At 41.3% G+C, this 15,592-nt stretch overlaps 1 long non-coding RNA gene across 3 annotated transcripts; it reads left to right on the plus strand.

Annotated features, from left to right (window-relative positions):
- The first annotated feature begins 5,422 nt into the window (after positions 1-5,422).
- On the plus strand, positions 5,423-14,073 carry LOC141330998 (uncharacterized). Of its 3 annotated transcripts, none has more exons than XR_012355221.1 (4): positions 5,423-5,862; positions 5,941-6,729; positions 7,172-7,238; positions 13,709-14,073. It is a non-coding gene; the product is annotated as an uncharacterized lncRNA (long non-coding RNA). The 3 variants fall into 3 exon arrangements; XR_012355220.1 differs by having other exon boundaries at positions 5,423-5,698; positions 5,774-6,729; XR_012355219.1 differs by having other exon boundaries at positions 5,423-6,729.
- Positions 14,074-15,592: the final 1,519 nt, after the last annotated feature.

A 15,592-nucleotide genomic window follows, 5' to 3' on the forward strand; every position in this document is an offset into this window, starting at 1 on the left:
ATCAAAGTTATCAGAAAGCATTAATGTTACATTCATACAATAAGCGAATAAGCAAGTTATCAAAGGTCCTAGTACATCTCACTGCTTACGTTAACCGCTTTAACAACACAGTTCAGAGTTTACGTGACACACACATCCTCCGTGAGCGGCTGACCGCGAATGAATCGCGAGCCCTAAACACGCGTTTTATTTCGGCGCCCGTGTTAACAGATGACTGCCTGTGCAGATTTGTTTTACAGCATAAAATAATCACGAGAAAGTGTGCTGATCAGCACAACGTCACCGTGAATCACATCTTTTGCAAATGAAGCTTGCAATTCTTAATGTAGGAACCCATAGATGTTACGCCTATAGCCGATATAAGGCCGGGGAATGTATAAAATCCTCCCGCGGCTGTGCTGCTGAATCCCCGCACAAGTCTCTGTCGTGCTCCGCGGACGGAGGATTTGTTAATCTGCGGTTACCGCGAATGTTTATGACACCTTAATATACTAATACAGTTACGAAATATGAAAAATAAAACAGAAATAAGACACTTACCACAGTTGTGAATCATTCTTCTTGCTGCTCCCGAATGTCGACCGTTGAAGATAATCCCGCCTCTTTAGATTTGAAATTTAACAGAATGCACTGTGGTTTACAGCAATGTGCTGTATTATAAGAAATACAACCCACTGCTGTAAAATATTGCTGTAATTTTTACAGCAATTTGTTACAGTGCAAAAAACCATATACAAAAGCTCATTTTGCGCTTAATGTAACTCTTTAAAATGTTCTTCTGTTTTTATTGTGTACAGTCGCTCTAGTGTTTTTATTTAAATGCTTTTAAAAGACGCTCAGTCATGTAGTTCGCAAATGGAGAACTCCGAGCCTTGACTATCATGTCAGTAGAATAGAAAACACTCGCTCAAGGCAGCTCTCTCCGTTTTAAATAAAACTGCTTTCAAACGCCTGAATTTAGCTCTTGGTGTGTTCTAATAGGTAGATGGAATGAAATCGCTAGAATATTTTAATTTTAAAAGGCCGTATTTATTTTAATTTCCCTGCTCCCTGTGTGGAATGGCTCCTTTAGGAGGGGGCATTATTTTTCTTACGTGGTTGGTACTACAGCTTCTGTGGTTAGAAGCATGGTTTCTTGTCAGTAAGACATGTGGGCTTAATATTTTATGTTCTTGGGCACAATATGCAAGCTAGCAGGCAGTACAAGCTATATCCTCCATTTAACCTAAATAAAAAAAGCAATTTAATCTGTATTTTTGTGCGTCCTCTATAAGCACCATTTATGAACAGTGCGCATGCGCACAAATGCCTAAGGGAACTCCGGAGTAAGAGAGGGAACATGTGATGATCAAACATAAAATAAATCGAAATGACAGGGAACAAAAAGATAGTAAATGAATCATTAGGTTCAATGTTCTGTACAGCTGCATTTTTTTAGATCTCTATTCAGTTAAATAGCAGAAGTTATTACTTGGTAACGTTATTAACAACGGCCCTATACTTTGTTGAACTAATGTGGCTCAAAGGACGCGACCATAAACAGTCTTTAGCTAGTTCGTTTCCACATCAATGCAGCACAAATAAGCAAGCATTTTACCTTTTGAAATACACTAGTCTGCTACTGTTGTGTTGAATCGCCCGAGTGTTTTTTTATTTATTTATTTAAATGCCTTTAAAAGATGTAGTGTTTAGAACATGGACAAAGAACTGCCAGCCGTGACGAATGCCAATAAACCATATACAAAAGCTCATTTGCACTTAATGTAACTCTTTAAAATGTTCTTCTGTTTTTATTGTGTAAAGTCGCTGGAGTGTTTTTATTTAAATTCTTTTAAAAGACGCTCAGTCATGTAGTTCGCAAATGAGCTCCGAGCCTTGACTATCATTTCAGTAGTAAGAAAACACTCGCTCAAGGCAGCTCTCTCCGTTTTAAATAAAACTGCTTTCAAACGCCTGAATTTAGCTCTTGGTGTGTTCTAGATGGAATGAAATCGCTGGAATATTTTAATTTTAAAAGGCCGTATTTATTTTAATTTCCCTGCTCCCTGTGTGGAATGGCTCCTTTAGGAGGGGGCATTATTTTTCTTACGTGGTTGGTACTACAGCTTCTGTGGTTAGAAGCATGGTTTCTTGTCAGTAAGACATGTGGGCTTAATATTTTATGTTCTTGGGCACAATATGCAAGCTAGCAGGCAGTACAAGCTATATCCTCCATTTAACCTAAATAAAAAAAGCAATTTAATCTGTATTTTTGTGCGTCCTCTATAAGCACCATTTATGAACAGTGCGCATGCGCACAAATGCCTAAGGGAACTCCGGAGTAAGAGAGGGAACATGTGATGATCAAACATAAAATAAATCGAAATGACAGGGAACAAAAAGATAGTAAATGAATCATTAGGTTCAATGTTCTGTACAGCTGCATTTTTTTAGATCTCTATTCAGTTAAATAGCAGAAGTTATTACTTGGTAACGTTATTAACAACGGCCCTATACTTTGTTGAACTAATGTGGCTCAAAGGACGCGACCATAAACAGTCTTTAGCTAGTTCGTTTCCACATCAATGCAGCACAAATAAGCAAGCATTTTACCTTTTGAAATACACTAGTCTGCTACTGTTGTGTTGAATCGCCCGAGTGTTTTTTTATTTATTTATTTAAATGCCTTTAAAAGATGTAGTGTTTAGAACATGGACAAAGAACTGCCAGCCGTGACGAATGCCAATAAACCATATACAAAAGCTCATTTGCCCTTAATGTAACTCTTTAAAATGTTCTTCTGTTTTTATTGTGTACAGTCGCTGGAGTGTTTTTATTTAAATTCTTTTAAAAGACGCTCAGTCATGTAGTTCGCAAATGAGCTCCGAGCCTTGACTATCATTTCAGTAGTATGAAAACACTCGCTCAAGGCAGCTCTCTCCGTTTTAAATAAAACTGCTTTCAAACGCCTGAATTTAGCTCTTGGTGTGTTCTAATAGGTAGATGGAATGAAATCGCTGGAATATTTTAATTTTAAAAGGCCGTATTTATTTTAATTTCCCTGCTCCCTGTGTGGAATGGCTCCTTTAGGAGGGGGCATTATTTTTCTTACGTGGTTGGTACTACAGCTTCTGTGGTTAGAAGCATGGTTTCTTGTTAGTAAGACATGTGGGCTTAATATTTTATGTTCTTGGGCACAATATGCAAGCTAGCATGCAGTACAAGCTATATCCTTCATTTAACCTAAATAAAAAAAGCAATTTAATCTGTATTTTTGTGCGTCCTCTATAAGCACCATTTATGAACAGTGCGCATGCGCACAAATGCCTAAGGGAACCCCGGAGTAAGAGAGGGAACATGTGATGATCAAACATAAAATAAATCGAAATGACAGGGAACAAAAAGATAGTAAATGAATCATTAGGTTCAATGTTCAGTACAGCTGCATTTTTTTAGATCTCTATTCAGTTAAATAGCAGAAGTTGTTACTTGGTAACGTTATTAACAACGGCCCTGCTTTGTTGAACTTAGTTAAACTTAGTTAAAAGGACATGCTTTTTTCAAATGTCTCTTAATAAATTATTTTTATTTTTTTTATTTTTTTCTGTAAGTTTTATGGACAACAAGGTTTTGTCCTAGTTAGCACCTACACAATGTTACAAAATACAACTATAGCTGCAGGCTTCAAATTTATTTTATTATCTTAAATGTAGAAATAAATACAAACAAGATAAAATAACAGCATTACTTAATAACAGAAAACATCAGTCAATAAAATAAAATAAAATCCTGGACAAAATGTCAAAATCAATAAAAAACTGAAGATGCAATTAGCATTAACATTTTTAAACAAACAATAAATAAATAATAATAATAATAATAATAATAATAATAAACAGTACAAATACAAACGAAATACAAATAAAACAAAATACAAATAAAACGGCACCATTAATAAAGATTTAAAATATGCTCACACCAAGATTTCATTGTTCACAGCAAGAGTTTACTTTTCAGGGACTTGACCTTTGTAGAGCAGTAAGTGCCCACTTTCATAATGCCAAATAATTTAAAACAGTGGCATGAAACCGTCTTAAGACATTTTCAAACATTCTATTCTTAATACCACAATCCCTTTGAATGTTTCTGATTTTAACATTAAGATGCTAATATACGTTAAACTTAAAAGATGCACAAGCAGGATTCCAACATTCACAGCAAGAGTTTAGTTTTCAGGGACTGTACTTCTGTAGAGCAGTGAGTGCCCATTTCAATAAACAGCTTCTCAATTACCTCTAAAGTATATTTGAGTTCTTTAGGGTATTTAAAATCCAAGGTGAAGATAAGGCCAAACAGGTAAGGAACAGCAGATTGTAGGTCTGAAACACTTCCTCCAAAACAACAGCAAAGTTCATAAAGGTAGGCAGTGTGCTACGGGTGACATCATCCTCGGTTATACAAGAATCCCTCTGGTCTGTCTGTCTGCTGGAGATGTGATCTAATGAAACAACAAATACATCATTATCAGCTGATCTAATTTTAAGTATCTTTTTTTTTCTGAAAAACAATTATATGAAACAACCAAATATAATAGTTTTAGTGTTTAGAGTGGTTTATGAAGGTTTTATTTTTATATTTTCATTGTAAACATTTTGCTTATCCTACATGTGGAACAACACTTTTCTTCTATATGTTAGTAAGTTTTAAATCCTATTGACCTACATTGAATGAACAAAACATATCTGCAGACGAATTAATGAAACATACTCACCAGACATTTTTAGACAGTGAAAAATGGGTACCAAATAAGAATAATTGATTAATAGATGTCATGTAGTGTTATTTATTTTACATTAAGGGGTTACTCCAGCCCAAAATGAAAATGTTGTCATTAATAACTTACACTGTTGTTCCAAACCTGTAAAAGTTTTGTTCGTCCTCAGAAGATATTTTTTCATGAAATCTGGCAATCTGTCCCTTCCATAGACAGCAATGTAATTACCACGATCAACGTCCAGAACAGCTTTGCGGTCAGGTGATACACTCCAAAATATGATGCGGAGGAGATGAATTGTTGAATTAATTTGTTATTTTTGTTTCCGTTGCATAAAAAAAGTATTCTCACAGCTTCGTAAAATTACAGTTAAACTCCTGATGTCACATGGATTATTTGACCGATCTCCTTGCTACGTTTCTGGACATTGATATGAAGCACAGAGAGCCGTTAAATTTAATAAAAAATTAAAATAAAAAAAATAATAATATTAATATTTTAATCTTAATTTGTGTTCGAGGACGAACAAAGCTTTTACAGATTTGGAACGACATGGGGGTAAGTGATTAATGACAACATTTTTATTTTGGGGTGGAGTAACCCTTTAACTTCTGATTGTTGTGTGCCAAAGCACAGGAACTTAAGAGTTTACATGTGAATGTAATGAAATTAGGTGACTGACAGCCGGATTTGCCTATCAGCGATCAGTATCCTCAATATAAAGTCTGATTGGTTGCTGCCCGGGGTGCGTCACGTCCGATTTTCCCCTTTGTGCCCGTGTTTACGGTGGTCACAGGTAAGCGCGTTCTGCTGTAACAGGCTGTACTTTTAAAACTAGTTGGTCTTTTAAAGCGTTTCTTTTGTAGATTTATAGTGTCGTTTTGTCCGGCCGTTGGTGTGTTTTTGGCGCTGCTCTAGTGGATTTAGTGACTGTTCACCCCTCAGGTATGTGTATATGCATCTGTATAATCTCATTGTGTTAGCGTTGATGTGCTGTTAACACTGCTGCATGCTGACTAGGTATGATTTCCTGTACCCCATTGTGCTATCGGTGGGCTGATTAATAGACCTGTGCCTGTACATTTTCTGTTTGGTGTGATACCTTGACGGTAAGTGTTTTAAATCTAATTATAATTCGTGTAGGAAAAGTATTATGATTAGTAACGTTTCTCGTTGTTTTTTTATAGGATTCTCCCTCTCGTTCTCTCGTTTCATCTAGTTTTTTATATTGTATGTACTGTTGCTTCGCGCTGCAAACGTTCTTACAATCCTACGGTCCTCCTGTGCGTACTGTTGTGCAGACGCCGCCATCACCGTTAATGAAAGGGGACTGTTCGTCTGGGTTTTTTTTACGGTGCTTAGTGCCCTCTTTGTGTGTGCGACTGTGTGTCAGCATGGAGAATACGACGATCTCAGTTTGAGAGAATAACTCCTCTTTCTTTTGTGACTTACGTTTTTTTCTTTTGTTTATACTGTTGTAATTGTTTTTGTTTTATTATATATATATACACGAATATATAGTTTATGCTGTTTTGTTTGTATGTTATTTTTCTTTTATTAATGCAACTTGATTTGTATACTAGTTACATCTGCCTCCAAGTTGCTTTGTAATTTCATTTCAATTTATTTGATTCTTCTAAACGTTTTCTTTCAGTTTGTAGTAGTATTTCTACTCATTTTTGTCTGGAGTTGCTTTAACAGTTATCATTTGTTTCTATTGTATGTTGAGTTAAATATTTAATTGTGATTGTTATAGTTTATTCATTTATTTTTGGTTTATTGCAGGAGCTGGGGTCCCACGGGTGAACGGATCTTCCTCCTTATGGTGGTGGTTCTTCTTTATTGCGTGCTGTGTACCACTTCGAGTGTGTGGTAGTGTGATCTGAGTGCACCTTGGTGTGTGTGTGCGTGGAAGTGTGCTCTTGTAAAACCAGACTCCATTTTGTTTCCTGCCGTTGGGAGCCTCAGCCCTGCTGGTATTTATTTCATTTTTGTTTTCATATTTAAAGCTGATTTGGTGTTACTACCCACATTCATTATTTTTGTAATTTCCTTTCATTTAAAGTGGAATCTCCTGCTGTTCCGCTGACGTTTTATTGTCTATTTCAAAACATTCTTGTATTAATAAAAGTTTGTATTTTTATACTGCACCCACGTCTTCTGTTCACTTATATGAGGGAAACGAACCTGTGTGCTTAATTTACTTCATTGTTGGGTTTTGAGTATTATTCCCTAGAATTAATTCCTAGGGTGGCGTAGTCGGACTTCTTTACTGGTAAAAGGTTAGTTTTCAAATTGTACCGCTCCGTCACATTTTGGCGTAGTCGGCAGGATCCCCTCTTATTTAGTGCAGAGACGTGGGTTTTGTTTTCATTTGAGTATTTGTTCTGTTCTTTTTCTTTTGTGTCTTTTTGTTAGGAACCAGACAGCAGCTTTCCCTTTCTGTGGTGCACCGGCGCGAGTTAAATTCAGTTTACATTTTGTGGTAAGTGCTAGTGCATTTGCAATTATGGAGGATGAAATGCGTGAGTTAAGAGATTTGGTAGCTCAATTAAAGTCGGATAACGAACGACTGAGACAAGAGCAAGTGACCGTTGCACAGCCGGGCCCATCTAATGTTTCTAGTCCTGCAGTTGCAGATCCCCCACTCGTTGGTGCTGATACATCGGCAGCGGAGCGGTTTGTTTTTGTTCCTCGAGATCGTAAGTGTCCAAAGTTTAGTGGTCGGTCGGGCATTGGCATCGACGAGTGGGTGGAGGAGGCTCAGGCTTGTATGCGGCTCCGTCGTCTGTCTACAGCTGATCAGGCATTTTTCTTGGTTGATCATCTGGAGGGAGAGGCGAAGGAAGAAATTCGTTATCGGTCAGTGAACGAGAGGGAGGATCCGAAACAAATTATTCGAGTGTTGCGTGAATTATATGGGTGTACAAAGTCTTATGTAGCGCTTCAAGAGTCGTTCTTTTCCAGAAGACAACAGGATGGGGAAACTTTGGTAGAGTTTTCTTTGGCCCTGATGAGTCTTCTGGAAAAAGTTAAAAATCAATCACCTCATGGCATCCCTAATGGCGAAATTTTGATAAGAGACCAGTTTGTCGAATACGTTAATGATTGTGCTCTTCGACGTGAACTGAAGCAGTTAGTGCGTCGTCAGCCTACTGTCACATTATTTGATGTTCGAAGCGAAGCCCTTCGTTGGGAAAGAGAGGGTATGCCTGGGGGGGTACGTGGTCGAAGTCAGTCTGTTCCATCCGCTTATGGAATTCAATATGGGGTACAGGGACATCAACGCATTAATAGTAGTAGTAGCAGTGGTGGTTCAGCAATGTCAGAAATGAGTGAGCTTCGGGACATGCTTCGGAAGCAGCAGCAACAATTAAATCAGTTAACTCAAAGTATGGCTCAGCTTCAAAATCCCCAGTTACATCCGCGATCATCTAGGGCTAATTTAATTTGCAGAAGGTGTCAGAAACCTGGCCATTTTGCTAGAGATTGCGACGGGGAGCGGATGCCTGTCCGCCCACCGCCGGCCCGTGTAAATTCGGCTTTAATGAGGGGTGAGCAGTCATCATCCATGCAGCCGTCGGAAAACTAGTTCCCACTGAGTTGCAGGGCCGCAACTTGGTTGGGAAAAGGATAGGCTCCAATGTCACTGGTATCGATTTTATGTCACGTTTTATGTCGTCTTGTCCACAGCTCGTTGTATCTATGGGTGGGGTTCGGGTACCTTGCCTGGTGGACACTGGTTCAATGGTGTCCACCATAACAGAGAGTTGCTTCATGACAAATTTTGGGTCGTGGGGTCAGGAGCAGCTTAGATCGTGTAATTGGCTACAGCTTCAAGCTGCAAACGGCCTTGCAATTCCCTATGTTGGCTATTTGGAATTGGACGTGGAGCTCTGTGGGCGAGTAGTTGTAGGCTGTGGCGTGTTAATTGTCAGAGATCCTCCTGGTGGTATGTGTGCACAAGTTCCTGGGGTGTTAGGTATGAACATCCTTAGCCGCTGCTACCGGGAGCTCTTTGGCCAACATGGTACAGCTCTTTTCGATTTACCAGTGGTGTCACAGGCCCCTAGTTTTGTTTTTCAGGCATTACAACATTGCCACCAGGTTGACGCTCAGCCAGCTGTGGGTGGTGGGGGGCGAGTCAAAGTGCGTGGACGTCGGGCGTGTCGCATCACGGGTGGCACCATTAAGTTTGTTGCTGCAACCTGCTCTACGCAATATTCGAGTGGTACTGTATTGTTTGAACCACCTACTTCTGGTCTACCGGCAGGTTTGTTGGCCTCCTCCGCTCTTCTGAGGGTGGACAGTGGTACCGTCTACGTGCCAATAATAAATGTTGGTACCAGGGACGTGGTGTTGTATGCTAGCACTATTATTGGCACTGTGAACCAGGTCGATGTGGTTAGTTTACCCCCAGAAGTTGCAGAAGTTAAGACCGTCACAGCTAAGGTGAGTGCACAGGTTGTGCAGGTTTCTCCTACGGTACAGGAACAGATAGCCGGGTTAGATCTATCAGTGTTGTCAGAAGAAGAACAGGGTAAGGTTAGAGCATTGTTGGTGAAATATTTACCCGTTTTCTCCACACACGAAGGGGATTTGGGATGCACAAACCTGATATCCCACGATATCCCCTTGTTGGATGACATCCCTGTCAGGCAGCGGTTCAGGCGCATTCCTCCGTCAGAGTATGAGGTGGTAAAGGCACATATCAATCAGTTATTAGAAACCCAGGTAATAAGAGAGAGCTGCAGTCCTTATGCTTCACCCATTGTGTTGGTCAAAAAGAAGGACGGTAGTCTACGAATGTGTGTAGACTACCGTCGCTTAAATTCAAAAACTAGGAAGGATGCGTTCCCTTTACCACGTATTGAGGAGACTTTGGATTCGCTGGCTGGGGCCCGTTGGTTTTCTACCATGGATCTGGCCAGCGGGTACAACCAAGTGCCTGTAGCGGAGGGGGACAAACCCAAGACTGCTTTCTGCACCCCATTTGGCCTCTTTGAGTGGAACAGAATGCCGTTTGGGTTATGCAACGCCCCAAGCACTTTCCAACGTTTGATGGAACGGTTGTTTGGGGACCAGCAGTGCCAGTCCCTCCTCTTATATCTTGACGATATCATTGTCTTTTCCTCCTCAATAGACCAACACCTTGCTCGGATGGAGGTTGTCTTGAGCCGCTTGCAGCGAGAAGGCCTGAAGGCCAAACTGTCTAAGTGTGCCTTCTTTCAAAAGGAAGTCCACTATTTGGGGCATGTCATCTCTTCCGAGGGTGTTTCTACTGACCCAGGTAAAGTAGAGGCAGTTGCACAGTGGCCTCAGCCTACTAATGTTTCAGAGTTGCGCTCCTTTTTGGGGTTTGCTAGCTACTACCGGCGCTTCGTGGAGGGGTTTGCCAAGTTGGCTGCCCCTCTTCACAGGTTGGTGGCTCAGCTGGCAAACCCAAAACACTTAAAGCGCAGTGCTCAGGAGTTTGCTGAAGCCTGGTCTGCGGAATGTCAGTGTGGCTTTGAGGGGTTGAGGGGTAAATTGACCACAGCCCCAGTGCTTGCCTATGCTGACTTCTCACTACCGTTTATCTTAGAGGTAGATGCCAGTCATGGGGGACTAGGGGCAGTCCTTTCACAGGAGCAGCAAGGTAAGGTGCGCCCAATAGCATATGGCAGTCGCAGTCTTAGGCCCACTGAGCGCAACACATCTAACTACAGTTCTATGAAACTGGAGTTTTTAGCGCTCAAGTGGGCCATGACTGAAAAATTTAGGGAGTACTTGCTGGGCCATAAATGTGTGGTATTTACTGATAACAACCCCCTTAGCTACCTGACTTCCGCAAAATTGGGTGCCATGGAGCAGCGTTGGGCTGCCCAAGTAGCAGCGTTCGACTTTGAGATCAAATATAGGTCAGGGAAAAGCAATCGGAATGCTGATGCCTTGTCACGACAAAACTTTTTGGGTACAGGAGAAGTGCAAGAGCTGTGTCCAGGTGTGGCTGTTCCTGTGGCATTACAGCAAGCTGCTAGAGTTGGACAGGTGGCCCAGGTAAATCGTGTTACATTTCCTTGTTCCTCTATTAGTGACATGGGTGCTCAGCAGATAGCAGACCCTGTTATAGGAGAGTTGTTGGTGTTTTGGAGGCGCAAGCTGCCCCCAACTCCTGAAGAGCGTAAGAAACTCTCAAAGTCGGCAGTTATTCTGCTTCGGCAGTGGGACCGCCTGGTTGAGACTGATGGGGTGCTCTATCGGCGTGTGTTTCGCCCAGACGGTGGCGAGGAGGTCTTCCAGGTGTTATTGCCAGCAGTCATGAAACACGAAGTTCTGACCCAGCTTCACCAACAGCATGGGCACCAGGGGGTGGAGCGTACATCCCAGCTCGTGCAGCAGCGATGCTACTGGTCTGGGATGTCCGCCGATATTGCCCGCTGGTGCCAGGAGTGCGAGCGGTGCCAGTGTGCTAAAGGTGTCCCCACTGCCCCTCGTAGTTTTATGGGACACTTGTTGGCTGCCCGTCCTAATGAAATTTTGGCATTGGACTTCACTGTGCTAGAGCCCTCAAGGTCCGGGCATGAGAACGTGTTGGTCATGACTGATATTTTTACAAAATACACCTTGGCAGTACCCACTAGAGACCAACGGGCAGAGACTGTAGCTCAGGTTCTGGTGGTAGAGTGGTTTTGTAAATTTGGCGTGCCAGGTCGTATCCACTCTGACCAAGGCCGTAATTTCGAATCCACTCTCATCCAGCAACTTTGCAGTTTGTATGGAGTCGAGAAGTCACGGACCACCCCATATCACCCGGCCGGAAACGGTCAATGCGAACGCTTCAATAGGACGTTGCATGACTTGTTGCGCACTTTGCCGCTTGCTAAAAAGGGTGATTGGCCGTTCTGTCTCCCCCAGGCACTGTTCGCCTATAACACTACCCCTCATCAGTCAACTGGGGAATCTCCGCATTTTTTAATGTTTGGGCAGGAGCCCAGACTTCCTGTTGATTTCCTGTTGGGCAGGGTTCAAGAGCCATTGGCTGGCAGTGTTCATAGGTGGATTCTGGAGCAGCAGGGTCGGTTGCAAGTTGCTTTCGAGGGTGCCCGTGAACGGTTGGGTGCCGCAGCCGATAGGCGAAAGGCCCGGCATGACCTGCAGGTAAAGGAAGCACCACTGAAGGAGGGTCAGCTGGTATACCTCCGCGAGTATAGCGTGAGGGGTAGACACAAAATCCAGGACCTGTGGAGCTCAGTGGTGTACCAGGTCTTGAGGGCGCCTAAGGAGAGTGGGCCGGTTTACACCATCGCACCCACCACAGACTTGGGTAAAGTAAAGCATGTGCACCGATCTCTGCTGAAGGCTTTGATTGGCCAGGATCCACCTCCTGAGTTGCCTGACCCTTTGGTCATTGAGTCTCTGCAACCTCTAGAAGAGGAGCATGATGAGGAGGAGGATTTGTTTGTCCTGGTGCCAGAGACACCACAAGATAGAGGTAGGTTGCGGCCACAGGATGCTGTTGTTTCTTCTGTCCCTCAGACATCTGGTGGTGCGCTATCTGTAGAAACCTGTAGAGTAACAGATGGTCCTGAGGTGGAAGTGGGCTTGCTGCCAGTTGCATTGCCTCCCAATTCATTGGAGGTTGTTGAGAGTGTAGTGAGAAGAACTGGGAGGAGAACTGCAGGTCACCACTCTAACATGCACCACCTCCCTCGAGCAGTAGGTGCTGGTTCAGTGTCTAGCATAATTGGAAGTACAGTTGGTACCCTGTTTCGGCCTTGGAACTGAGTTTTGGGTGGGCTGCCATTTAGATCACCGTCGGGGCGACGTTGCAGAAACTGGGGGTGGAATGTAATGAAATTAGGTGACTGACAGCCGGATTTGCCTATCAGCGATCAGTATCCTCAATATAAAGTCTGATTGGTTGCTGCCCGGGGTGCGTCACGTCCGATTTTCCCCTTTGTGCCCGTGTTTACGGTGGTCACAGGTAAGCGCGTTCTGCTGTAACAGGCTGTACTTTTAAAACTAGTTGGTCTTTTAAAGCGTTTCTTTTGTAGATTTATAGTGTCGTTTTGTCCGGCCGTTGGTGTGTTTTTGGCGCTGCTCTAGTGGATTTAGTGACTGTTCACCCCTCAGGTATGTGTATATGCATCTGTATAATCTCATTGTGTTAGCGTTGATGTGCTGTTAACACTGCTGCATGCTGACTAGGTATGATTTCCTGTACCCCATTGTGCTATCGGTGGGCTGATTAATAGACCTGTGCCTGTACATTTTCTGTTTGGTGTGATACCTTGACGGTAAGTGTTTTAAATCTAATTATAATTCGTGTAGGAAAAGTATTATGATTAGTAACGTTTCTCGTTGTTTTTTTATAGGATTCTCCCTCTCGTTCTCTCGTTTCATCTAGTTTTTTATATTGTATGTACTGTTGCTTCGCGCTGCAAACGTTCTTACAATCCTACGGTCCTCCTGTGCGTACTGTTGTGCAGACGCCGCCATCACCGTTAATGAAAGGGGACTGTTCGTCTGGGTTTTTTTTACGGTGCTTAGTGCCCTCTTTGTGTGTGCGACTGTGTGTCAGCATGGAGAATACGACGATCTCAGTTTGAGAGAATAACTCCTCTTTCTTTTGTGACTTACGTTTTTTTCTTTTGTTTATACTGTTGTAATTGTTTTTGTTTTATTATATATATATACACGAATATATAGTTTATGCTGTTTTGTTTGTATGTTATTTTTCTTTTATTAATGCAACTTGATTTGTATACTAGTTACATCTGCCTCCAAGTTGCTTTGTAATTTCATTTCAATTTATTTGATTCTTCTAAACGTTTTCTTTCAGTTTGTAGTAGTATTTCTACTCATTTTTGTCTGGAGTTGCTTTAACAGTTATCATTTGTTTCTATTGTATGTTGAGTTAAATATTTAATTGTGATTGTTATAGTTTATTCATTTATTTTTGGTTTATTGCAGGAGCTGGGGTCCCACGGGTGAACGGATCTTCCTCCTTATGGTGGTGGTTCTTCTTTATTGCGTGCTGTGTACCACTTCGAGTGTGTGGTAGTGTGATCTGAGTGCACCTTGGTGTGTGTGTGCGTGGAAGTGTGCTCTTGTAAAACCAGACTCCATTTTGTTTCCTGCCGTTGGGAGCCTCAGCCCTGCTGGTATTTATTTCATTTTTGTTTTCATATTTAAAGCTGATTTGGTGTTACTACCCACATTCATTATTTTTGTAATTTCCTTTCATTTAAAGTGGAATCTCCTGCTGTTCCGCTGACGTTTTATTGTCTATTTCAAAACATTCTTGTATTAATAAAAGTTTGTATTTTTATACTGCACCCACGTCTTCTGTTCACTTATATGAGGGAAACGAACCTGTGTGCTTAATTTACTTCATTGTTGGGTTTTGAGTATTATTCCCTAGAATTAATTCCTAGGGTGGCGTAGTCGGACTTCTTTACTGGTAAAAGGTTAGTTTTCAAATTGTACCGCTCCGTCACATATACATTATATGTAAAGTAAGAAAACATCTACTAAGTCAAAGCATTTTCTGCAATTAAATGGCTCTGATAAATCATACAGTTTAGAGGTTACACATGATTGTCATTAACATGTTACCTGTTAATTAAGCTTGCTAAGATCTTCCATCTCCTTTTCCCTGTCTTGCTTTGTACGACCTCAGAAGTTGTGATGTATGTTGGTGTAACAACAATCTGAAGATGGGAGGTCCACGTTGGTAACGCGTTTGAACGTATTACCTATTTGATGAAAGAAAAAAACAACAACAGGTTTTAGCTATGTAAAATTGTTCAACAGACAAAAATATCACTAAAAAGTAACCTAAATTATAAAAACTATACCACAGCTAAATACTTCCTGTTAAGACTATTACATTTACCTCATTAGGAAAAGACAGGGCAGGCCATTGTTCCAGTACCTCAGACAACGTTGTCCACTTTATCATGCTTTTTCTGTGATGTAATAAACAACAATAAAAACAACACAAGTCTATATCACAAATCACACATTATTTCTGATAATTGTGGTAAATAAAGCCAAGATAGCCAACAATGGTTAATGATCACACTAATGTTTTACAAACATTTTAACAATATAATAATTATAATAGATGAATAAAAGCTACTTACTTTAAACAATGAAGTTTGTCATTATCTTGTGCTCGAACATTATTTCCGATAACTGTGGTAAATCAAATCTAAATTGTACACCATGAAGTCAGATTTGCAAAATATCAAACCGGGATTATGACATATTTTCTTCTTGATGAGAACGTTCATGCAAACTTGCTTTAAAATAATAAGCTCGCCCAGTGACATTACATTACTTAATTATGACTTTCAAAACCAGGTCAAAACACATAATTGTACATTTTACTGGCATTAAAAACTCTAACAGTACTTATATTTGTATCATGTAAACAATGCGTAATGATAACACTGATGTTTTACAAACATTTTTACAATGTAATAAATATAATAAAACAATAAAGATAAAGGTTGATGAAGTTTGTCCTTATCTGCTGATCAGTGCTGTCCATGATGGTGAGTGAGGAAAGTGCAGCGTTCCTCCTGAAGTCCACTATCATCTCTACAGTTTTGAGCTTTTTCAGCTCCAGGTTGTTGTGACTGCACCAGACAACCAGCTCTTTTACTTCCTGTCTGTAGGCAGACTCGTCACCGTCCCGAATGAGGCCGATAACCGTGGTGTCGTCTGCAAACTTCAGGAGCTTGACAGAGGGGTCTTTAGAGGGGCAGTTGTTGGTGTAGAGGGAGAAGAGCAGTGGGGAGAGAACACAACCTTGAGGGGCGCCAGTGTTGGTGGTCCGGCTGCTTGATG

Source organism: Garra rufa, chromosome 3, assembly GCF_049309525.1.
Source record: "Garra rufa chromosome 3, GarRuf1.0, whole genome shotgun sequence".
NCBI lineage: Eukaryota > Metazoa > Chordata > Actinopteri > Cypriniformes > Cyprinidae > Garra > Garra rufa.